General features: G+C 38.9%; 1 protein-coding gene across 1 annotated transcript in view; it reads right to left on the reverse strand.

Annotated features, from left to right (window-relative positions):
* LOC122788239 (complement C1q tumor necrosis factor-related protein 4-like) overlaps window positions 1-26,517 on the reverse strand; it is a 300,318-nt gene that overhangs the window by 251,958 nt on the left and 21,843 nt on the right. The gene's annotated exons all lie outside the window — the stretch shown is intronic.

Genomic DNA, 26,517 nt, shown 5'->3' on the forward strand with positions numbered 1-26,517 from the left:
AGACATAATCAGCTTTCAGCAGGGAATATGACTTATAGGTGGGGACTGGAATTTGTTTTTCAGCAATGATGATGTATCTGGATGCCTAGAAGGGAAAATATTATAAAAGAGGGCAGAGCTCTGAAGAAATTTATAAAAACATTTGGTATGATAGACATGAATTCAGTAGTAGGAACTTGGAGACAATTTTACATTATTATTCCCCAAAGTAAAATAAATGGGTTGGACAAAACAGAAATTATATTTCACAGGAACATGCACATTTAATTGAGAACTTTGACACACATCCAATAACTGTTTCAGATCAAACATCAATAAATACTAAGATAAAAATGCATGGTAAAATTTAAAGGTGAGATGCCAGCTACCTGTTAAAAAGAGAGGAATTTAAGGAATGGGTAGTAGAAATTATTTTGGAGTTATTAGGGAAGATAGAAAGTACTGCAGATGTTAAAGCTAGTGAATGAGATGAAATGAAAATAATGTTTAAAATATGTTAGAAATAAAAAAAAGGAGAGATCTGGTTAAGAATTAACAAGAATTATTAAGAAAGGTAGACAAAGATTAAAGTATTACATACTAAGAGGAATTTCAGAGATCAAGAAGAGACACAAATGCATGGTGTTAAACTGAAAATAAGGGAGTACCTGAATAATATGTATAAGAGTTAAGAAAGGTTGCTAAGAAATTTTGGAACTTTGAATTAGGCAACAGAAAGTAGAAAGGGCTGTTGCCAAATGTAGGGAGACTATAACAAGAAAAATAACCAGAGATCCTGTAGAGGTATTAGAGATAGTTTGGAAAGTTTATAAAATAAACTAAGTGTTGAAATCAAGGAAAAGCACAAATGGAAATATTTATGGAAAACTTAAATATGCCAAGGTTAGATTAATGAGGCTCAACAATTAACAGTTAAGATAGGAGGAGAAGAGATTAAAACAGTGATGTACAACCATAGCCAATCTGCAAGAAAGTCTCTGGGTATAGATGGTATTCCGGTGGAAGTTTGGAAGCTAGGAGGGAAGAAAGTGATAATAATCAGGAAGGTTTTATTTAAAAGTATTTTAAAAGGAGGGGAGACACTAACATCCTGAAAAAAACTGTGGTGGTTCTAATACCCAAAACACATCAACGATGTAATTGGTATGGTGTTCAGACAAGTTGGCTTTATTTGCAGATATTTTGTACATAATGGAAACTTAAAAGGACATCTCAGTGTTATGGAACATTCTTAGACAGTTCTGTTTTATTTTTCAGGATATAAAATTAATGAAGATAAAACAAATGCTATAGCTATAAATGATGTACCCACACATGCATTGGTTCATTAGTACCCATATTTATGGGGACATGATAAGATGAAATATTTAGGAGTAAGGATTAAAAATGATTTTGTTACGGCAGCTAAGGATATGTGGGAGGAGACTAAAAAGATAATACAAAAATTGAGAATCTGGACACTCTTACCTATGGATAGGAAGATACAAGCAGTAAAATGTTTTTAGTCTATTTAGTTTTATACATGTTAGGCACATTTTTATCAACCAGAGGGGAAGTTGTAGATAGTAATTAATAAAGAGCTGAAGGATTGTATTTGGAAAGGGAGAGGGCAAGAGTCAAGTGAGATAAGTTGATCCTCCCAATAGAACAAGGAAGTTTAGGATTATCTGATTTGAAGGGGTATTTTACAGCTACACATTTAAGGTTCTTATACATAACACAAAGAGAAAGCTAAAAGTCAAAGTGGAAAGGGATGATGATAACATAGGGGGTAATTCAAGAAATAAAGAAAGAGTGGGATTTTGGACACAGATCCTTTTTTTTTAAACAAGACACAGCTTTATTAAAGTATCATTTATGACATAGGCAATCATACATTAATAAAAATGAAACAAACCATATTAACATATTCTTAGCTGCAAGCGTTATACATCACAAACCGTATTGACATAATTTTAGTTGCAAACATTATACATCAGTTATAATCTACCCAATCATTGTTAGTCAAATGTTGCATAGCTCTTTCAAATCTTGCCTTCTTTTAATCCTCATTTGTCCCCTGCATGCATTGTTCCCACAATTCCCATTTTCTTCTACGTAATTTGCTCCTAAAGATCCCAATTCCAATTGTTTTGTCTCTGTTGCTATATTCACCACTTCTAGTACAGTTGGGTTAGACTCTGATTTCCATTTTTGAGCCTTACTGTGTCTAGGCATTTCTGATTCTGTATCATAGCTCAAAAAAATAATTTCTCTAGATAAGTTTGATCACATATTCTTGGATATAAAAAATTATACTGGATTTTAGCTCTACAAATTCAGTCCAGCTAAACCTGGAAATTTTCCAAAAAGCAAATATATATATATATATATATATATATATATATATATATATATATATATATATATATAGGGTCATAGGTTGGTACTAGGCTATTGACCCTAGGGCCTATACAAGCCTAGCCATAACAATTCCCTGGCTATTTCTTCCCAGAATAATTACTTCCCTGGTCCCCTGTCTAGCAGGGCGACTGATATGATCCCCGGGGTGAATTTCCTATCTCCCATCCAATCGTCAAGGTTCCTTTTGAAGAAGGCCAAAGCGGCGCTCAGTTGACATGTATGGGCAGTCTGTTCCATAGTATGGGGAGTCTCTAGGTCAGGAACCTAACCCTTCATCATGTTTTGTTCATTGTGATGACCAGGTTTAGATCCCTGGAGCATGTGGCTCTGAGGGATTGGGATTTCTTTAATTGTAGCATGTCCAACAGCACTGGGTTTGACATGGCCTTGTATGTTAAGCAGAGATTGCCTCTGAGTAGGCGATATGTGACAGAGTACAGCTGGATTTTTTTTAGATGGTTAGCATGGGGTATCTACTTTAGGCCTGTGATTCTTTTAGTGAGGTATTTATGTGGCCTTTCCAGTTGTTGCAGATGTCTTGTGAGGTACATACCAAATGGGGTGTTGTACTCTATAATGGGTCTAATGAGGGATGAGTACAGTGGGACAATGACCTCTTTTTTTTCTGGATGAAAAGCCCTTAGTGTTGAGGTGTGCCACATAGAAGGATTTCCTGACTGTTGTGGCTATGTGGTTATCGAAGGTGAGACCACTGTCCACCTGTGTCCCTAAGTCCCTTATCACATTTTCAGTGTTTAGTGTACTGCCACTTATGTGGTAATTCATGGGTACATGGTTTTTCCCAAAGGGGATAACCATACATTTCTTGGCATTGAGCTTGAGCCCATGGCTGTGGCACCAAGCATCTGTTTCTGTAAGGCCCTTTTGTAAAATATCCACATCATTTAGGGATTCAATAATGGCTCCCAGTTTGCAAGTCATCTGCAAACTTTGTTAGCCAGAGTCCCTTAGTGCTGGCCTGTACTTCAGAGAAGTAGATGCCAAACAAGAGTTGTCCCAGGACTGAACCCTGAGGTACTCTGCTTGTCACTTATCTGGAACTGGATTTTGAGTTGGCTACTTTTACAGTGTGTGTTCTGTCAGTAAACCAGTTGGCAACCCATCGAGTGATGTAAGGATTAATGCCCACCTTAGTAAGTTTATCTATGATTCCAGAGTGGGGGATGGTGTCGAAGGCCTTGGCAAGGTCCAGATAGGCTGTATGGACTGCTTTATCCTCGTCCATGGCTCTGGAGACTGATTTGAAGAAGTCTATCAGGTTGAGGAGACAAGATTGGCCCATTATGAAACCAAATTGGGTGGGGTCCAGTGTTTGAAGGTTGCCAGTGTCTTTATTTATAAGTCCCATGATAATGCGTTCCATGGCTTTGCAGATCAGGCTCATCAGACTGATGGGGCGATAGTTCCCAGGATCCAAGGTGGATCCCTCCTTGTGGAGTGGGATAACTGTAGCTGTGCGCCACTCATTGGGCATGAAGCCTGAGGTGAGTCTATGATTAAACATGATACTTAGGTGAGGTGCCAGTTCATTTTGTAGTTCATGTAGAACACAGCCTGGGATGTCATCTAGTCCCATGGATGCTGTATTCTTAGCTTTGGAGAGTGCATTTTTTACCTGTGTGGCCATGATTATCGGAATTTGGCAATCTTTTGGTATTGAGATGGGCCCTTTAGGGGGTGAGGGGGGGGTGAAGTTGACACTGAATCGATTTGCCAGGATATTGGCAATATCCTTGGGATCAGTATATTTAATGCCATTTTGCTGTAGCTCAGAGCAGATCTGAGCATTGCCATTTAGATTCTTGACATAACTATAGAATGCCTTATATATGGGTCTATATTGGATAGTCGAAGTTCCGTAACTCCGAACACCTAATGGTTGAACCATTATGTTCAAAGTTACAGAACTTCGACTCTACAAAAAAAAATAACTACACAATGGACAAAACAATAACTTGTAAGCCCCCACACCCCCTGCTACTTAAATATACCAAGTCCGAGATTGCACCACATTGAAGTGAATGGAAGCCTCCACTTACGGAGATTTCCATTCAAATGCTCAAACTTTTACAAATTCGAACGCATGGTCTCGACCATATGTAGTTTGAACTTGTAAAAGTTTGACTATGTGATAGGAACCCTATATAGATATATATATATATATATATATATATATACATATAAATAATCATGACCCTGTGACTCCAGGAAATACATACATAATCTGTTGGGATCTTCTCCTTTGATGAACTTGAAGATTAACTTGAAAATGGCAGATTCACCCATTCAGATGCAGTCCACAATTATGATAAAACTGCACTTTACTTAAGCCATCTCATACTGTTATTTCATGAAAGCAGATGTCACTATATCAGATTAAAACAGCAGCTTTCAATATATTCTCATCTAAATATTTTTTTTTCAAAGAAACTGCAAAGCCAAATCATTATGCTTAAGATTCTTCCTCTGTGTTTGCTCAGTTTTATCCTTCACTTAATAAATATTAGGCTGCTAATCCTAGACATCAAATTTCTCTTCACATATACTGTGCCCATGTTCTTCATACTCATCTTGAGTTTCCACCATCTTCTCAAAGTCGTCATTTTTGAAAACTGTTTTCCGCCTTTCTATGCATAATTTATGGGGTTGTCTGACTGCACTACAGTGCATTTTCTCACGCTAGCACACTATTCTTAAAGAAATGAGAGTGCATCTGTTCAGGCAAATTTTGAACTGAATAAACAACTGTTTCTGGAATTCCCAGAATATCCTCCTAATCAACCTTATAATTTTATTATGGAAGGCAAATGCTTCCATTGCCCTACTCAAAGTCCCAGTTTACTCTGTCAAACACTTTCTTTGCATCAAGACACATCACTAACAACAGTGGTATTTTCTTACATTCTGCTTCCTTCTAGATCATCAATGTTCTGTTAATGTCAAATGTTTGCTTCATCTCCACAAAAACCACATTCATCTATATCTATCAATTTTGGCTTCACTTCTGCCATTCTTTTAGCCATTATAGACATAAATACTTTATAATCATGGTTAAGTATTGACATACATCTCTATGAAGCTAGATCTGATGGGTTGTTTCCCTCTTTAGGTATTACAGCACTACTGCTTTCTTCTTAAAATACAGTTAAAGAAAACCTTCCTGATCTTTATCAGTTATTTCCCTCCTTGCTTCCAAATTTCCACAGGAATACCATCTATTCCTGGGAACTTTCCTGTAGATTGGTTATACATCACCATTTTTCTCTCGTCTCCTCCTACCCTAACTGCTATTAATTGAGCTTCATCTACCTCTAACCTTGACATATTTAATTCTTCCATAAATATTTCCATCTGTACTTTTTCTTGATTTCTACATTTCTCTGCTTTACACAGACTTTCATAGAATTTCTGAATTATTTATCTACAGGATCTTTTATTTTCTTGTTATAGGCTTCCTAAGCTTGGCAACAGTCCTTTCTACTTTCTGCTGCCTGTGCCATTGTGCTAAACATTTTTGTGCTGTACAGTTATTATCAAATACAGTTGTTTAACAGCAGTGTTTCTAAACTCATGCGTATTATCAAGGTAATCCCCTTATTTTCTGTTTAGCATTCTGTAGTTGATCCTGTTCTTGTTCTGTGAGATTTCCCCTATTCAGCAATACTTTAACATTTATCAGTCCATCTAAATAATTCTTGTTGCTTCTTAACCATTTCTATCTTTCTTTTATTTCTACCCTATTTTTAAACTCCATTTTAATTTTATCCCACCTTCTAGCTATATTTTTTGAAAAAAAAATTCTATCTACTCTACTAGCTCCTGAATAATTTCCACAACCCTTTCCTTAAATTCCTGTCTTTTCAACAGATGGGTGGAAAAGCACCAGTGCCTCATTTTTATTTCATTTCCCTGTGTTTGCATTTTAGTTATTATTGGCACAGGATCTGAAATAATTATTTAGTGTGTATCAAGACTTTCAATTAAATGCACATTTTTCTGTGAAATTAAATTCTGTCTAGCCTAGCCCAGTTTTTGTATCTTGGGGAATAATATGTAAATTCACTCAAAACTCCTAGTACTGAATTCACATTTTCCATGCCAAATATTTTCAAAATTTCTTAAAAAATCTACCTTCCTTTGTTATATTTTTCCTTCTGGGCCCCCAGACATATCTTCACTGCTGCAACCCAAATTCCAGTCCTCACCTATAAGTGATATTTCTTGCTGAAGGCTGATTATTTCTCCCAGACGTTTCTTAAGCTCCACTATAGCATTTTTTGGGGAATATAAATACATGCCAGTGTACTCCTCCTCCCTTGCCAGTACCCACTTAGTACTACAAATCTACCATTAGTATCTCTTTATCCTCTTCTATCACTATTGGAGCTCCTCTTGCAATTTATATAAGTACACCTCTTTTCCTTTGTCCCAGGTATGCTGCTGAATAACCATCCTGAAAAGTTTCCTTATCAAATTCACATGTTCAGTTCTTTTCAAGTGTGTCTCCTGTAGCATAGCTACTTGCAGTCTACATTTTAATATAGTTCATTAGTCATTCTTTTTTGTATTTATCTGTGAGACCATTGACATTTAAAGACATTATAGAAAGCATCATTGTGTTAAAAAATTATTCCCACCTTTTATGTGTAATAGCTGTTTTGTTAAGTGCCTAGTTCCAGTTTTTGTGTTACATGCATACACTGTTTGGCAGGTTGATATTTTATACAGTTGTTTCTTGTGATATCCATTTGAGCCTATGTTACATCTTACAAAATATTTTGTTTTATTGAAAATCCTCAAAAAAAAAAACACCCAATACCCCCCTAAAACCTATTACTACCAACACACAAAGTCATGTATATCTTCCAATATTGACGTTCTACCATCCTAATAGGAAGAAGTGTTCATAGTGACAACTACACACTCAAACTTGGGCTAACCTGAAAGAAAGGTTATCCAAGCTAAGACACATGGTGCAGCATGTGCTTCTACTAAGTGCTGTCTGGTTTTGTCTTATCTTTATAGCTCTCCTAGATAGGTGAATGCTTTCAGAAAACATTATTTCCTAGCCATTTCTCTTAATCAATTTGTCTCCATGGAGAAGTGAGAACCAGATACAGAGTTGGTACTAATACATTCATTTGCTAGAAAAAAAAGTTTTATAATATTCAATGTTCTTTTTCATTTACTTGCTTTCTCCTAAAATTTACTAGATCAAGCTAAGGGCTTAATCCAGTCAGTTCCCTATGTAAGAATGAAAAAAAGTATATCAGTTTTTCTTTTGTCATGCTCTTTTGACCAGACATTTCTTCATTTTTTACATTGAAGTGCCTACATTTCTTAAATCCGAACAAAGAGAAAGACAGACGATGAGAGGAAAAAAGAGCACTCATTTACATTAGTATTCCCATTACACTTAAAGATAACTGAGAAAACTTTACTTTATAGTATGTAAGGAAAATCATGCACTATAAGAAATATTAGTATTAAGAAAAAATGTTGTTTTACTTACAGTTAACTTTCTCCCTCTTCTTCCCCTTTCCTGTGTATTTTTTAGAACTTTAGTGACATGAAGTAGGCCTTATGCTTTAGAGTCCCCTACAAGTTTAACAAAGTCAAAAAAGTCCAATATTTCCACATTTTCTTTTTCTGTCACGTTTTGCAAATATAAGTATTGCTTTGTAATCCCCCATCTGTCAACTTCCAAGTTACTGGTTTTATTCCTGTTCATCTCCATCTCCCAAATCTTGTCTATGCTTCATTTCCAATGTACTCTCAATTGCTTTAGTCAACTCTTGTGCTTTTTTTGTTTCTCTCAAGCATTTTTCATTGAAACATTATAAAAGGTTTCACTGTCATAGTCTCTCTGTGGCCTTTATAACCAGAAGAATAAGAAGCAGAATCTCCTGTTTCACAGTTCACTTTTTCTTGGACAAATTTTTGTATTTCCTCCTTAGCATGTACTGCATCAAAAAATTATTTTGTCACTCCAGGAAGGAATATTTTGAAGATAGATGGGTACAGCAGGTTGAATCCCATGCCTGCTTCTCGACATTCCCTTGAATAAATTTACTCCTTTTCTGCCTGGTGTACAGTGAGCAATCATTCTCCACAAATTCTCAGCTGTCTCCTACTTTTATTACTTTGTCCTCCTGCTACAGTTTTGTCACAATCAACTCATTCTGCTGGTAGGATTGTATATTTGCAGTTAAAGGTCTAGGTTGCTTTCTCATAACCAGGTTTGGAGCATACACATTGTGTGCCCTCTCAATTAACTACTCCTGCTGTGGAATATCAGTCCAGTTGCTTATTTGAGCTTTCATAAAGGTCATACAGTCTGTTCCTTCCAGCTTCTCTAGTGCAGCAGAAAATTTCAGGTTTTCCCTACATGCTCCGTCCTCTAATTCTATTATTTTTTTAAACATTTCTTCTTGAGCAGTCTCACATACAACCAGCCTTTTCTCCATTTCAACCTCAGAGTTTGCAGTTTTATCACCTCATCTGAATATCTTTTTAAAGCTTCTTCCATTTTTCCCCGACTTATTTTAGTTAATATACTCCATCAGGGTTTCATTTTTGAAATCATGTCTGTGTGTAATTGTCTTATATTTTCCTCTAGGTTACTGGAAGCCATGTCCAGAGCTTGCACTGCTTTTTGCTGAACAGCTGCAGTACTCTTCCCAGTCAATGTTTGTTTTCTCACCTTTTTAGCTGATTTTCTTTCAGGTTCTCTGTGTTTTTTTTCCTGGCATCTAGGCAGAGCACTTACTAGCCTGTTAATGAAATTTATCGAAAAATATAAGTCCACTGGCTTTCTCTTCTGAGTTTCTGTTTTCACACTGGGAGAGCTAGAAGTAAACTGTTAATCAATGTGCAGCCATCTTGGAAGTCTTGGACACAGATCCTTAAGGAGAACAGTCATACAGAGACTTCCAAGATGGGTGCACAGTGATCATCAGCATAACTTCAGCTTATTAAGTGTGAAAACAGAAACTGAGAAAAAGGGAGCTATTGATTCATTTTTTTTTTTTTTTGTAAAAATTCACTTACTGGCTAGTAAATACACTGCCTAGAAGCCAGCAAAGAAGAAAAGAAGAAATCTGGAAACCCTGAAAGAAAATAAACCAGAAAAGGTGAAGAGAAAGCACTGGGAAGGATTCTGCAGCTTTTCAGCAAAAATAGTTCAAGCTTCAGCTTTGGTTCAAGAGATGGCTTCCAGTAACTTAGAGGAAAAATAAATCAAATGTACTCAGAGATGATCAAAATAAGTCAAACATTAAAGGAATATATCAAGTCAAACAACAAAAGGCTGGAAAACTAGAATAAACTGTAACTAGCCATTTAGATGAAGTGATAAACCTGCAAAAATCAGCGGTTGATCTGAAAAAAAAACTGGCTAAATATGAGGTTTCTCAAAAAGAACTATTTCAAAGATAGTAGAGTTAGAAGACAGACCACGCAGAGAAAACATGAGATTTCCTGCTATACCATAAAAAGGGAAAGAACAGACTATATTATTTTACAAAAGGACAAATAAGCAACTAGACTGGTGTTCCACAATAGAATTTGTTAATTAAAAGGGCAATACTCCAACCCTGGCCATGAGAAAGCAGCCAAGACCTTAGTAAAGATGCAGTCATACCAGCAGAAAGGGTTGATCCTGACAAAACTGTGTCAGAATGGCAAAGTATTAAAAATTCGAGACAGCAGTGTGTTTGTAGAAAATTATTATTTACTGCAGGGTCCCATTCAGAAGATTGACTTTTCAGAAAGTCAAACTTCTCATGATCGAGACATATGTTCGAGTTTCCAAACAGTAGAAGCTTTTGTATGAAGATCACTGTACAGTGGAGATTGGAAAATTTACCCTTTTCCCCACTGTAGTGTGATCTCAAAGCTGGTACATATAGTATGCAGTGGATGTGGGGGTGCAGGGGGCTTGTGCCCCCTGCAAAAACATTGATTTTTGTTTAGTGTCGCTTAACTTTTCAGAAAGTTGATCATATGGTCTCAACGATGAAGTTCAACTTTCTGAAAAGTAGAACTTCTGACATAGGTCCCACTGTACAGCAGGCATAAGAGAAACAAATTTAACCCAGCAATCAGGAAATTTTGAGTGGCAGGTGTGAAATTCAAGGTGTTGTATCCATCTGTCTTCAAAGTGTTTTTTTTTCCCTGGAAGATCAAAGTAATTTTTTGACACAGAGCAGACTGAGGAGGAGGAGATATTGTTTGTCCAACAAAAAGTGAGTCAGGATGCATAGGAGTTAGCGAGAAGAAACAGCTGTACATTGGACTTGAACCAGAGTTTGGTGTTGGGAGATGGAGATGAACAGGAAGAACAATTCTGAAATTAGTGAATAAATGGAAGACCATAAAGCATCTTATCACATTTATGAAATATGATTTTGCAAGAAAAAGTGGCAGAAAAACACTAGACTTGTATTGACTTTGTTAAACTTGTGGGTGGACTGTAAAGCATTTACCCCACTTTATATCATTAATGTTTAGAATGACTCTAAAAGGGGGAAAATGTAGGTAAAACTATTTTGTTCTTAGCATTTATATAAAACATTTCATGATATAAACTACATGTTATCTACAGTAAAACAGTTTTGTTTATTATGTAGTCAGGGGTATTTTAAATGTGGGAAGAATCTTGTCAGCAACTGTTGTATTTGTTAAAGATATTAAAGTAAATAAGTACTTTTTTAGTTATAAGAAAAAAATATGTACTCATCATAAAATTTCATCTGTGTTGTCCATTTTCATTCTTCCTCAGTTGTTGGGTTTGGATCAGATCCTTGGATCCAACTCAGCCACTTCTTCCTGTCATGGAATAGTGACACCATTGAGCTCCTGCCTTTGCCCATAATATCATAGCCACCTAATATACCTCAGATCTTGTTTGCTGCCACTATAGCTGCAAAGCAGTAAGAGATTATAATATACCAGAATCAGGGACTCAAACAAAGGAACAGCAGTTCCTGCAGCATCCTTTGATATTTCCAAGAGTAAAGTGGGGCAGTGGGTTGGTTGGTGGGAGGGAAGCTGAGGAAGAACAGAAATGGACAAAACACATGGAACATTATGGTGAATACATACATTGTTTATTTGATTTTGTCATTTGTTGTCATTTTCATTCATTCCTCAAGTGTTGGGACAGAGTCCTCCGCTACCTAAATCCCAGGAGTACTCTGTTGTGATTATTTTGCTGCTTGTGTATCTCTGCTACCTTTAAACTACAACAAAAAGAAAAAAAAAAAAAAAAATCTTGCTTTTTTCCCACTTTCTGAAAGTTAAGAAAGTTCAGTTACAGATTTGCTGTTCTGAACTGTTTGGAAGTTTCTAGAAGGCCAGTGCTTGCTTGGGCTAAAGGGAAGTCTCTGTGTTCACCAGTGGGAGTGGTTAACACTGAACAGCCTGCCTGTCCCTGGAGGAGTGGTTACTACATAGAAGCTGTAGTTTTATTGGCCATTTTGGGTCAATTCTAAACTCCTTGATCTGTCTCAAACCCAGCTGCCTCATGGTTTTGGCGTCTTTTCAGGCTTGCTAGTTGTTGCTGAAGCGCCTACCAAGGGGAGAAAACGCTAAGAGAAGAAAAGGAGCCACTTTTGTGATTTTAAGTATTTTCTTCTGATTTTTTGTTAAGTTTTACTGCTTTGCCGCCTATGTTTGGCATTTTCTGGCTTGCTAAAGTTTATATCTGTAACAGTAACAGTACTTGGAACACATCTAGAGCCTGTTTACTGCATTTCCTGTGTTGCATTTAATTTAAAATCGTTTTTTTCTCTAAAAACTGCATTTTACCTGATTTTGACCTAGCACTCAAGTGTGGGGTCATTTATTGCACTGTTGTGATTATTTTGCTGCTTGTGTATCTCTGCTACCTTTAAACTACAACAAAAAGAAAAAAAATCTTGCTTTTTTCCCACTTTCTGAAAGTTAAGAAAGTTCAGTTACAGATTTGCTGTTCTGAACTGTTTGGAAGTTTCTAGAAGGCCATTGCTTGCTTGGGCTAAAGGGAAGTCTCTGTGTTCACCAGTGGGAGTGGTTAACACTGAACAGCCTGCCTGTCCCTGGAGGAATGGTTACTGCCTAGAAGCTGTAGTTTTATTGGCCATTTTGGGTCAATTCTAAACTCCTTGATCTCTCTCTTAAAACCCTACAACTCTCTTTTTGCGCAGTTTTGCACACTGAGCAGCGTCGGGCAGCACCACCTAAACAGGTTTAAACTATTCCAAGCTCCACAAAGTCTGCTCTTCAATTTTTCCCTTAGAACTGTTCAAACTCTGAAAGTAATCACTCTATTCTCTTTCTAAAGCCCTGTACTTGCTCAGCTCTTATAAGGAAACACTAACTAACGAAAGCACTCCACCCTCCTTGACTTCTCATAAGTATTAGGCTCCCGATTGGTCCTTCCTGATCAAGTGAAAAATCAGTTCCCTTCCCTAGTCTGATCAGTAAAAAAAAACAGTTCCCTATACTAATCTGGTATGTCCAAGGGTCAGTTTCAAGGTTACTCTCCAGTCCAGCTGGTGAATCTGGGAATTTTGAGGCAATGTTACAATTGCCTTATGTACACAGACAACCCTCTCCTCCTTCCAACAAACTCTAATACATGTGAGAGATGCAGTTACACAGCCAAACTGGAGGCAGAGCTCTCTCAACCCAAGACTGGCACAGTCAGTCAGGAGGAAAAGGTAACCACCCACACCACAAATCCAGTCTCACACAGACCTATTGCATCTGCATACCCAACACATAAACACACAAAAACATACTCAGAGGCTCTAAATAAAAATCTGCCTAAACAGCAAAGACCTCCTAAGCAGATATCCAAGCAACAGCCACCCCTCAACAATACCCACAAATCACATATCTCACAAAATCAGTATGCCTCACAGTCACAGCCCTTAAGGCCAAACAACACACCAAATACACTTGTTATAGGGGACTCTATTGTCCGGCACACTGACGTCCCGCTCACCAGACTGAACAAGGAGAAGGTCACTGTAAGCTGCCTGTCGGGTGCCAGGATCCATCACATAATGCAAGCACTCAGGTCACTCCAAAGCAAGTACAAGTATGACTCCGTCATTGTCCATGCTGGTGTGAATGACCTGAGACGTACCTCCCTGGACTACATGAAAAGAGACATAGAGGAGCTCTCTGACCATGTAGCCCAGGCTGGTATTACCCTGACCTTGAGTAGCATCTTGCCCTCACCAAGAATGATGCCATAGTATAAAGACAAAATGATCAGTTTCAACAACTGGCTAAAGTATTGGTGTCATTCAAAGGGAATCCAGTGTCTATCTGCCTGGGATGACATGCTCGACAAGCCACGTTGCTTCGCTAGGGACGGCTTGCACCTGTCACCCTTAGGCTTTCGTATACTGGCCAAGGCTCTTGCCACCCCTATAGTGCCTTTTTAGGCAAGGCTCAAAGGACAAATCCACCTCCATAGACAACCCAAGGATAAAAAAACTAAAGGTAATGCTACTCAATGCCAGAAGTCTAAACCTCAAGATGCACGCACTCGAGGCTCTCCTCAGTATGGAGAAAATCGATGTCTGTGCAGTAACAGAAACCTGGTTCAAGGCTCCTGAGAGCACCCCAGCACTACCAGGTTATAACTCATACCATGCGTTTCAGCCCCAAAACTCGGACCGAAGCACAAAAGGAGGGGGAGTATCTATATTCATCAAAGATACCTACACCTCTAGGTTAGTGGCACTGAGCGAAGCATCGGAAACCATCCATGTGCAACTAACAGTGGACAAAACTGCCTTTCAGTTTGTAGCCTGCTACAGAACACCCTCCCTATTACAGGAACCCCACTTGGCATTCCTGAGAACACTGGAGAATATGAAGGTCTCTCCACACACTATGTTATTGGGTGACTTCAACTACCCAAGCATTGACTGGGAAAACTACTCAAGCCCAAACACCTTCGCCCAACGGTTCCTTGAATTTATAAACTCTAACGCAATGGAACAACTGGTCACCACTCCCACAAGAGGGAACAACATATTGGACCTGGTCATCACCAACATGGGGACTCTATGTTCCACACCGGAGGTAAACCCCTCATTTGTAAGATCAGACCATAAACAAATTTTCCTGAACATCCATATCCCGTCCCCACCCCCAGCCAAGGAAATCACTGTAAAGAATTTCTCAAAAGCCAACTTTGCACTTCTCAAGACTGAGGTGGAATCCTTCAAAGCCCCTGGGCCAGAGGATAATACAGCCCAATCCACAGAATCCTTTACAAATGCATTCTATGAGCACCTGCAGGAATGCATGGATCATGCTATCCCAAATAAAACCAAGACTCACTCCTCCAAAAACAGGAGACCGGTCTGGTGGACCCTGGCCATAAATAAGCTATAGAACAGAAGGAGGAAGCTACTACATGACAGAGCAAAATCCCAAAAAGGGAAGGCATCTCTGATCAGTATTAGCAAGAAACTTCGATCCCTCATAAAATGATCATAGGCCAGCTTCGAAAGAAAAATTGCCCTAGACACTAAAGATAATCACAAGGCCTTCTTTAGTTAAGTCAGGAACATGGGTGGAAACTCCCAGATATGCTCTGAATTGCTGCATAACGGTACAAAATATACTGAACCTACAGACATAGCCAATATCCTGGCAGACATATTCAGCACAAACTTACCCCCCCCTTCCCCCCCCAAAGGAGCAAATGCCTATCCCAACTGAATGTAACCTCCCCGACATCACAGATGCACAGGTGAAAGCTGCCCTCTCCAAAGCAAAAAACACAGCATCTATGGGACCGGATGATGTCCCAGGCTGCGTCTTACACGAGCTCCAAGAAGAACTGAACCCTCACATTAAGTCACTGTTCAAACTTAGCCTTACTACAGGATATGTACCCAAAGAATGGCGTACAGCTACAGTGGTCCCACTCCGCAAAGGTGGTGCCTGATGTACAAAGCCATGTCAAACCCAGAATTAATGGACATGCTCCACCTCAAAAATCTAAATCCCTAGCCTGACTAGTCTGGTCTGTAAAGCTATGGAGCGTATTATCATGGAACTCATAAACAAAGACATTGGGAGCCTCCAGACACTGGACCCTACCCAATTCGGCTTTGTTAAGTGCAGATCTTGCCTCTTAAACCTAGTTGATTTCTTTGAAACAGTTACCAAAGCCATAGATGAGGGTAAGGTAGTCCACACAGCCTACCTGGACCTCGCAAAAGCCTTCGACACAATACCCCACTAGGGCATCATAAATAAGCTTACCAGCTTAAATATCAACCCCTATATCACAAGATGGGTTGCAAACTGGCTCAGAGATAGAACCCACATGGTCAGAATCGCAGGTGCCATGTCCGAATCCAAACCAGTTACAAGTGGCATCCCACAGGGCTCAGTTCTGGGACCTCTCTTGTTCGGTATATACTTCTCTGAGGTTCAGGCTAACACGGGGGGATTATGGCTGACAAAGTTCACAGATGACTGCAAACTGGGGCCATAATCAAATCTCCAGCTGACACAAGCATCCTCCAAAAGGGTCTCACAGAGACGGATGCTTGGTGCCAGAGCCACGGCCTCAAGCTAAATGCTAAAAAGTGCATAGTCATCCCCTTTGGGAAAAACAAGGTGCCCACAAATTACCACATAGGTGGTAATCCATTAAGTACAGAAGAAGTAATTAGAGATTTGGGGACCAATGTAGATAGTAATCTCTCCTTTGATAATCACATTGCCAAAGTGGTTAGAAAGACCTTCTATATAGCCCACCTTATCACAAAAGGGTTCACATCTAGATCAAGAGAGGTCATTGTGCCCCTCTACTCGTCACTCATCAGGCCCATAATTGAATACAATGCCCCTTTTGGGATGTACCTTACCCGACACCTGCAGCAACTGGAGAGACCCCAAAAGTACCTCACCAAGAGGATCATGGGCTACAAACAGATGTCCTATGCAGCTCGACTAAAGAAACTCCAGCTCTACTCAGTTGCTTACCGCCTACTCAGAGGCAATCTATGCCTGATGTACAAAGCCATGTCAAACCCAGAATTAATGGACATGCTCCACCTCAAAAAATCCAAATCCCTTAGAGCTACACGCTCCAGGGACCTAAACCTCAGCACAAAAATAAATAGGACATGCTGGAGGGACAGATTCATTTCCCAGAGGCTCCACTCACTCTGGAATAGAATCCCAATTCATGTTAGACATAGCCCCTCAATGACCCTCTTCAAGCGAAATCTGGACGCGTGGATGGGAAATCGCAAATTCACCCCTGGGATCTCTTCTGTGTCCCTGCTAGACAGAGGCACAGTAAACTAATCTTAAAAGGGTACCTTCTGTGACCTACTTTACAGAGGTACAGTAGGCTAATCTAATAGGGAGGCGGAAGCCAAATACACTCTGGCTAGGCTTATAAATGCCCTAGGGCAGATAGCCTAGTATCTACCTATGAACCTATGAAGGAAGGATATTGTATCCGTGGTGGTGCAGCGGTAGCGCTGTTGCCTCACAACAAGAGGTTCTCCCATTCGATTCTCGGCTGGAGTGCATGGAGTGCCTTCTGTGTGGAGTCTGCATGTCCTCCTCGCGGTTGGATGGGCGTTCGAAAGACATGTGTAAATGGGCGTGCCTTCGTTGAAAGTTGGACGTCGAGCTTGCACCCTGGCATTCGTGAAAATCTACTGCCAATCATTAGCAGACCGGAGTTCCACTGTGGCGACCCCTAACCGGGAAAAGCCGAAAGACAAACAACACAGCAACAACTCTAAGGAAGGATATTCCTGAACGCAGCAGAGCCAAAGGCTGCTATACCCCTAGACAGCAGACCCAATTTGTTATGAGCAATAAAGGTATGAAGATTAGCCCAACTTGCGGCTGCACAAATATCATCCAAGGAAGTTCTAGACAGAAAGGCTGAAGAAGTTGCCATAGATCTGGTGGAATGGGCTTTTGGTGGTTTTGGTAAAAGCAAGCCCACTTTTCCATATACAAAAGTAATACAATCAGTCAACCATTTGGCTAAAGTCACTTTAGAAACTGGCTTGCCTATTTTTTTTTCTCCAAACACCTTTATTAAATTTTCACATATGACAAAGGAAATCTTACATTTATATAAATGAGAAACATACAAAATGATACCACTTTAGTTGCAAACAGTTTATATGACAGACACCATTGAAACAACTGTAGTTGCAAATATACATCACTAATAAACCATCCAGTCATTGTCAGTTAAGGATTATATGGCTCATTCAAATCCTGCCTCTTAAACCTCTTTCCTGCTCTGCATATATTGTTCCCACAATTCCCATTTTTCCTATGTAGTTTGCTCCTTTCCTTTTCTAAAGATCCCAATTCCAGTTGTTTTATCTCTGCTACTATATTCACTACTTCTAGTAAAGTTGGTCTATACTTTGATTTCAATTTTCTAGTAATTGCTTTTTTGGTAGCCACCATAATTAGACTCAGCAAGCTTTATTATGTCTAGGCAATCCTGATTCTATAGCATAACTCAAAACATCATCTCCCCAGTCAGTCCAATCTGCTCATCCCAGCATCTCCGACAGAGTGGTCTGCATGGAATCACTAAAGTCTGCAAGCTCACTACACTCCCCAAAAATATGTTTCCAGTTACTTCTTTCTTGCCCGTCACACCTCCAACATTTGGAGTCTACCTCGGGTATAAAAATACCTATGTAAATACTTCCAGGCAAGGCTTTGTTGCATATTTGGGAGATATGCATATATCCCCCATTGTCTCTTTGTGAATTGCCTATCCATTCTCTCTTCCCAATCCTTTCTAAGCTCTTCTGACTGATTCTTATAATTATCATGCAATTTTTTATATGCTTTACTAATTATTCCTTTTTTAACTGCAGCTTCTGGTCTAGATTATGTTAAAAACTCTACCAGTGCTAGTCTTTCATTTAGGACCCCCCCCCCATTTCTTTCTTTTTGCCTGTACTCTGATATAAATCCTTGATAGGGAAGGCAATCACTAACCTGCAGTCCAAATCAATTCTTGGCCTCTTCCCATTCTCTTACCTTTCCCTTTCTAGTTATTTGCTCCCAATACCTTGGTTCCTTTGCCAGTTTTCTTCACTAAATTCCAGCTCCCTCTTGCCTATTATCTGTATCCCTGACCACAGTCATCCCTATCGGCAAAATCTCTTTTCACCATTCTTGTGCTGGTTTGGTTCTTAGAATACTCCTTGCTGTTTTATGAATATAATACTCTGTATGAATTTGGTTGTTCTCCATAAGAGTCTGCATTGAAAATCCCAATCTCTCCTTATTTCTTGAGTTTCCTCCGTGTCAGCATCATTCATTTCCACTATGAATTATAGTTTTCTGCCTGTGCTATGTATAAGAGCCTTAACTGTGTTGCTCTAAAATACCCCCTCAAATTAGGTAATCCTAGTCCACCTTGTTCAATTGATACAATCATCTTATCCCACTTGACCCTTGCTGTCTTCACTTCCCAGATAAAATCCTTCAACTGTTTTTTAATTGCTATCCACAATTTCTCCAGTTGATAAAAGTATGCCTGATCTATGTATAAGACGAAAGGGACTAAAACATTTTAATTGCCTGTATCTTAGTATCCATAGCCATATAACAAACTTCCAGTTTCTCAATTCTTGTGTTATCTTCTGTTTAGTCGCTTCCCACATATCCTGGGTGACTTTAACTACCCAAACAAAGACTGGAAGAACTACTCATGCCAGAACACAAATGCTCAGAAATTCCTCAATTTCATCAATGCAAATGCTTTGGAACAACTAGTCGATACTCCCACAAGAGGTGATAATATCTTGGACTTGGTATTAGCCAACATGAGTAACTACTACAGCATCCCTGCATCATCCTCTCTTGTAAGATCTGACCATAAAGTCGTTATGTTCAAAGTCACCATCTCCCCCAACCCCCCCCCCCCCCTTCTAGCTAGGGTAAAAAAAAAAAAACTTCTCCAAAGCTGATTACAGCCTCCTTGAGGGGTGGTATAAACAGCTTCACAGCCCCCTCCCCCTCTCTAGGTAATGGCATCAGTATCCAAAACTATACCAAATTACTATACAAACATTTATATAGATGCATGGAATCAGGAATACCTGATAGGACTAAATTATCCTTTGCAAGGAAGAGTAAACCTGTCTGGTAGACATCTGCAATAAATAAACTCTATAACAAAAGAAAAAAAATTGCTGTCAAGAACTAAGGAGGAGCAGGTGCCCAATTGGAAGCAATCTCTCCTTAGCCTGGACAAGCAAAGAAGAGCACTAGTGAAATCCTCCAAAGCAAACTTTGAGTCCAAACTCTCCACATCTACTAGAGACAATAATAAGACCTTCTTCACATATGTCCACTACCTCAAAGGAAGCACCCAGATATATTCAGAACTGGTGGACAAGGACACCACATATACAAATGCTGTAGATATAGAAGACTTGCTGGCTGACAGATTCAACAAAATTTCACTCCTCTGTCATCATCCCCCCCCCATCAGTAAATCAGGACAATGCCAGTACCCGTCCCCTTCTCCTTATATCTAGGGATCAAGTCATCACTACTCTCTCAAAGGCAAACAATACAGACTTCATGGGACCCAATAACATCCCCAGCTGCATCCTGCATGCACTCAGGCAGGAACTTGCAGCACCATTAGGCATCCTATTCAGCCAAAGCCTGCATACTGGCTTTGTCCCAGCTGAGTGGAGGACAGCCACTGTCAATCCCTTTACACAAAGGTGGAGCATCAACCGATCCGGGAAATTATAGACCCATCAGCCTAACCTAGCCTGATCTGCAAGGCCATGGAATGGATTATCATGGAGCTCATTAACAAGGACATTGGCAACCTCCAAACACTCCATCCCACACTGTTTGACTTCATCAAGGGGAGGTCATGTCTGTTAAATTTGGTAAACTTTTTTTCCCATACACATTTGACTCAGGCAATCTTACATTTATATAAATGAAAAACATACAAAATTATGTCACTTTAGTTGCAAATGGTTTATATCACAGACACCATTGAAATAACTGTAGTTGTAAACATATACATCACTTATAAACCATCCAGTCATTGTCAGTTAAGCATTATATAGCTCATTCAAATCCTGCTTCTTAAACCTCGTTCCTGCTCTGCATATACTGTTCCCACAATTCCCATTTTTTTCCTATGTGGTTTGCTCCTATCCTTTTCTAAATATCCCAATTCCAGTTGTTTTATCTCTGTTACTATATTCACTACTTCTAGGAAAGCTGGTCTAGACTTTGATTTCCATTTTCTAGTAATTGGTTTATTGGCAGCCAAAATTTGGTCGACATTTTTGAGACAGTGACCAAAGTCATGGACAAGGAGAAGATGGTGCACGCCGCCTATCATGACCTGGCCAAAGCCTTCAACACTATTCCCCACTTGTGCATAATAGATAAACTCTTTCAACTAGGCTTCAATCCGTATGTTACCAGATGGGTAGCTAACTGGCTCATTAATAGAACCCTCCTAGTGAAAGTAGGGGAAGCCACCTCAAGCAGGAGACCTGTAGTGAGCGGTATACCCCAGGATTCAGTCTTGGGGCCTCTGTTATTTGGGATATACTTTTTTGAGGTGCAGGCCAAAACAAGTGGGATATTGCTGACCATGTTTGCAGATGACTGCAATCTGGGAGCTGTCATCTATTCCCCTGGTGACGTGGACATCCTCCAAGAGAGTCTCACCCAAACAAATGACTGGTGCCAGAAACATGGCCTCAAGCTGAATACAAAAATACATCATCATCTCCTTTGGGAGAGTGACGTCTCCACAAATTATCCACATTACTACCAATGTCCTAAGCATGGAATCAGTCATGAGGGATTTGGGCACCCAGATTGATAATAATCTGACTTTTGACCACCATGTTGCTTCCATTGTATGGAAAGCTTTCTACATGGTCTACCTAATAAGTAAGGGTATCTCATCCAGGGACAAAGGGGTTATGACATCCCTGTATTCTTCCCTTATAAGGCCCATTATTGAGTACAATGCCCTGTTCAGCATGTACCTCACAAAGCACATGCAGCAGCTGGAGAGACCACAGAGGTTCCTCACCAGGAGAATCCAGAGTCTCAAAAATCTACCATACAAAGATAAGCTAAAAGCTCTATCCATCTACTCAGTTTCTTACAGAATCCTCAGAGGTGACTTCTGTCTGGCATACAAGGCATTCTTGAGCCCCGCCTTGATGGGACTACTGCATATCTGCAAGTCAAGCTTCAATCAAGTAACCTGCACATGTCCTCAGTCTGGGCTGTGACATCACTAGGACTTGCTGGTGAGACAGATTTGTGTCCCAGAAACACCCCCATCTGTGGAATAGACTCCCTCTCCATGTCAAGCAGAGTACCTGTTTACCTATTTTTATGTACAACCTGGATAACTGGATGGGAAATAGAAAATAAATCCCTGGGATTCCACCCGTGTCCCTGCTGGACAGCAGCATCAGGTGCTGATTTGTCTAAACATGGGCTAAATTCTTGGCTAGGCTTTTAAGAGCCTCAAGGCCAACAGCCTAGTAACTGCATATGATCCTTAGCTACCACCAAACAGTGATTTCTAATCCATACTCCTAAACCCTTCATTTTATCATGACCCCATAAATATGGATATTGTTGGACTAATTTGTGTGTGGGTACATAATTTACCGCTATTGGCTTTGTTTTAGCGTCACTGATTTTGTATCCCGAAAAGATCTAAAACAGTCTTAAAATGTTCCACAGCGCTGTAATGACCCTTTCTGGTTCTGTCATGTATAAAGTAATATCTGCAAATAAAGCCAGCTTTTCCTGACTAACATACCATTTATATCCTTAAATTTCCGAGTCCCTTATTTTCTTTGTCAATGGTTCTAAATATAATGCAAACAACAAAGAGGAAGCAGACAACCCAGGCTCCTATCAGCACCTCGAACGCTGACAATATCGAATGTGATATTGTCGCATCGAGAATTCCGAAAGTGCAGAACGAACGGGTAAATGGAAATCTCCATAAGGGGAGATTTCAGTTTACCTCAATGTAGTGCGGTCTCGGAGTTGGAATATTTAAGTAGCGGGGGGTGTGGCTTGCCCCCCCTGCCTACACCATTTAGTTTTTTTTGTTCTTTTTTTTTTATCGGCATTCGAAAATTGGATAGTTCGATCATGTCAGTTCATTTAGTGATTCGAACTATTCAATTTTTGAAATGCTGATATAGACATGACAACCCTGCCTAGTCCTCTGCTCAAGCAGAAATTATCGGAGAGGACCCCACCCACTTTAATTTGCACCTCCGATCCCTCATATATTCTTATAATCAACCTTATAATTGTATCAGGGAAAGCAAATTCTTCCAATGCCCTGCTCATGAAGTCCCAGTCTACTCTGGCAAATGCTTTCTCTGCTTCAAATGCTTTCTCTGCATCAAGACCCACCAATAACAGAGGTACTTTCTTACATTCTGGTTCCCTTTGGATCATCAGTGTTCTGTTAATATTATCAAATGCTTGCCTCCCCTCCACAAAACCAAACTGATCCATATCTATCAATTTTGGTATCACTTTTGCCATTCTTTTAGCCACTATAGACAAACACTTTATAATCATGGTTTAGTATTGAAGTGGGCCTGTATGAAGCTGAATTTGTTGGATATTTACCCTCTTTAGGTATTATCATTACCATCGCCTTCTTCCAGTATGCTGTTACCTCTCCTCCTCTTAAAATACTGTTAAACAAAACCTTCCAGATCTTTATCAGTTTTTTTTCCCTTCCTAACTTCCAGACTTCCACAGGAATACCATCTATTCCTGGCGACGTTCCTGTAGATTGATTATACATATCCATTTTTATCTCATCCCTTCCTATCCTATTAGTAATTGAGACTCATCTACCTCTAATTTTGGCATATTTAATTCTTCCATAAACATTTCTATTTGTAGCTTTTCCTAATTTCCATATTTATCTGCTTTATACAAATCTTCATAAAAATTCTGAAATATTTCTAATACTTCTACAGTGATCTTCCTTGTTATAGGCTCCCTAAGCTTGGAGACTGCCCTTTCCACTTTCTGTTGCCTGAGTTGTTGTGCAAAAAGTGCCCTAGAATTATTTTTAAAAAACAGTTACTTAACAGCAGTCTTTCTAAACTCATACATGTTATCAAGGTAATCCCTTATTTTCTGTTTAGCATCTTGCAGTTGCTCCTTTTCTTGTTCTAAGAGATTCCCCATATTTTGCAACACTAATATTTGTCAATCCCTCTAAATAATTCTTGTTACTGTTTAACCATATCTCCCTTTCTTTTATTTCCAGCCTAGTTTTAAACTCAACTTTAATTTTATCCCACTCCTTAGCTATGTTTTCAGAAGATAATTACATCTTCTCTAGTAGCACCTGAATTAATTCCACAACCCATTCCTTAAATTCATCTCTTTTCAAGCAATAGGTGGGAAAACTCCAATGTCTCATTTTTATTTCATTACCTTGCATATTTATTTTAGTTATTATTGGTGCATGATCTGAAATAGTTATTGAGTGTGTTTCAAGACCTTCAATTAAATGCACATGTTCCTGTGATATATAAAATCTATCTAGTCTAGCCCAGTTTTTGTATCTTGGTGAGTAATATGTAAATTCACTCTGAACTCCTAGTACTGAATTCATATCTTCCATGCCAAACATTTTCATAAATTTCTTCAAAAATCTACCCTCCTTTGTAATATTTTCCTTTCTAGGCCTCCCAGGCACATCTTTACTGTTACAAAGGAAATTCCAGTCTCCACCTATAAGTAATATTCCTTGCTGAAAGTTGATTATTTCTCCCAAAATTTTCTTAAGCTCCATTATAGCAGTTTTAGGGGGATGTAAATGCATGCTAGTGTAATCCTCCTCCTTAGCCAGTAGCCCTATAGTACTATGCATCTTCCATTATTATCTTTTTTTTCCTCTTCGATCACTATTGGAGCTCCTCTTGTAATTAATATAAGTACTCCTCTTTTCCTTTGCCCCAAATATTCCACTGAATAACCATCCTGAAAACCTTTCTTTATCAAATTCACATGTTCAGTTCTTTCCAGGCATGTCTCCTGTAGCATAACTATTTGCACTCTACATTTGTTAATATAGTTCACAACTCTTTATTTTTTATAGTTATCTGTAAGACCATTCAGATTGGAAGACGTTACAGAAAGTATAAGTTTTCTTATATAGTTATTATTACCACATTTTATATATAACTGCTCTTTTGCTAAAATCTAGTTCAAACTTTTATGTTACATGTATATATACTGTTTGGCAGATTGGTCTTTTATACAGTTGTTTCATTTCATGTCAGTTTGTGCCTATGTCACATCTTACATAACTTTTTGTTTTTTTTTGAAAGCCCTCAAACATAACAAACACCCCCCAAAAAACCCTTCTAAAACCTAAGAACTTAACAATAACACACAAAACTATGTACATCTTCAAATATTAAAGTTTTTGCTTCCTAATAAGAACATAAGTTCTAAGTTGATAGCTACAGACAGGCTAAAGTTAAAAAAAGAACATTTAGTCATGCTAAGATGCATGATACAGCCTGTGCTAGTAGTAAGTGCTATTTGATTTTGTATATCTTTATAACTCTCCCAGTTGAGTCCCAGTTGAGAAAACACTTGAATGCTTTCAGTAAACACTTTCTCCTAGCCATTTCTCTTTATCAAATTGTCTTCTAGTGACATGCAATCCAGACATAAAACTGCTAAGGGTAACTTGTTTATCAGAAAAAAAGCCTTACAATAGTCAATATTCTTTTTCATTTACATGCTTTGTAATAAACTTGTTACTGGATAACGCCTAGGGTTTTAACCTAGTTATTTCCCTATGCAAGCATGAGAAAAAGCACACTGATTTTTCTTTTGTCATACTGTCTTAACCAGACCCTTCAACTCTCCCCCATCTCCTCCCTCCTCATTTCTTTCATTGCATTGCCTATATTTCTCAAAACTAAACAAAGAAAAAGAGAGAAGAAAGGTGAACAAGAAAAAACAAAAGCACCTGTTTATATTAGTATCCTCATTGCATAAAACAAACAGCGAACTTTACTACAAGTCTAACTGGTTTTGTATTATCTTTAGAGCTGTCACATCTGGGAAAACCCCCGATTGCTTTCAGGGAACATTATGTCCTAGTCAATTTCTCTGTTCTTTTTTCTTTTCCCTCAGCCAATCACCTTCCACCAGACTGACTCCAGTTTCTCTTTATCAGATTATCAACATGGAGGCATGAAGACCAGCTGCAGAAAGGCTACAATTAATTTGAACTCTGTCATGCCCCCTTAACCAGGCTCCCTTCCCCCCTTTTTTTAAATCATTACATTGCCTATGTTTCTCAAAACTGCACAAGAATAAAAAAGAGAAGAGGGGAGAAAAATAAAAACATCTGTATACAATCCCCATTACACCCACAAAAAGCATGGAAAGAAAACCATGCAACACAGATACAGTACTATTAAGAAAAGAAAGTGTTTTCTTTACTTACAGTTAGATTTCTCCCCTCTCTTCCCCTCCCCAAAGCATTTTTCTGAACATTGATGACATGAAGTAGGGCATATACTTTAGAGTCCCCCACTCAGCAAACAAATTTTGAATTACAATATTTCCAAATTTTCTTGTGCTATCATATTTCAGAAATATAATTACTGCATTGTAACCCCACATTAAGTCACTGATTTTATTACTGTTGTTCTTCATCACCCAAATCCTGTCTCTGCTTCATTTCTAATGTACTGTTGATTCTTCTAGTCAACTCTCATGCCCCCCTCCCTCTCTGCAACACTTTTCATTGAAATACTGGAAAAGATTTTACAGGTGCAGTCTCTCTGTAGTCTTTATTATCAGAGGAACAAGAAGCTGAATCTCTTTCTGTTTCATAGCCAGTTTTTGTTGGACAAACTTTTGTATTTCCTCCTTAGCATGCACTTCATCAAAAATGATTTTGTCCCTCAAGGGAAGAATACCTTAAAGACAGCTAGATACAGCAGTTTGAACCTCACACCTGCAGCTCAGCATTCTCTGAATAGA

This window comes from Protopterus annectens, chromosome 13.part0 (genome assembly GCF_019279795.1).
Source record: "Protopterus annectens isolate FY-2018-M chromosome 13.part0, PAN1.0, whole genome shotgun sequence".
NCBI classification, from domain to species: Eukaryota; Metazoa; Chordata; order Ceratodontiformes; family Protopteridae; genus Protopterus; species Protopterus annectens.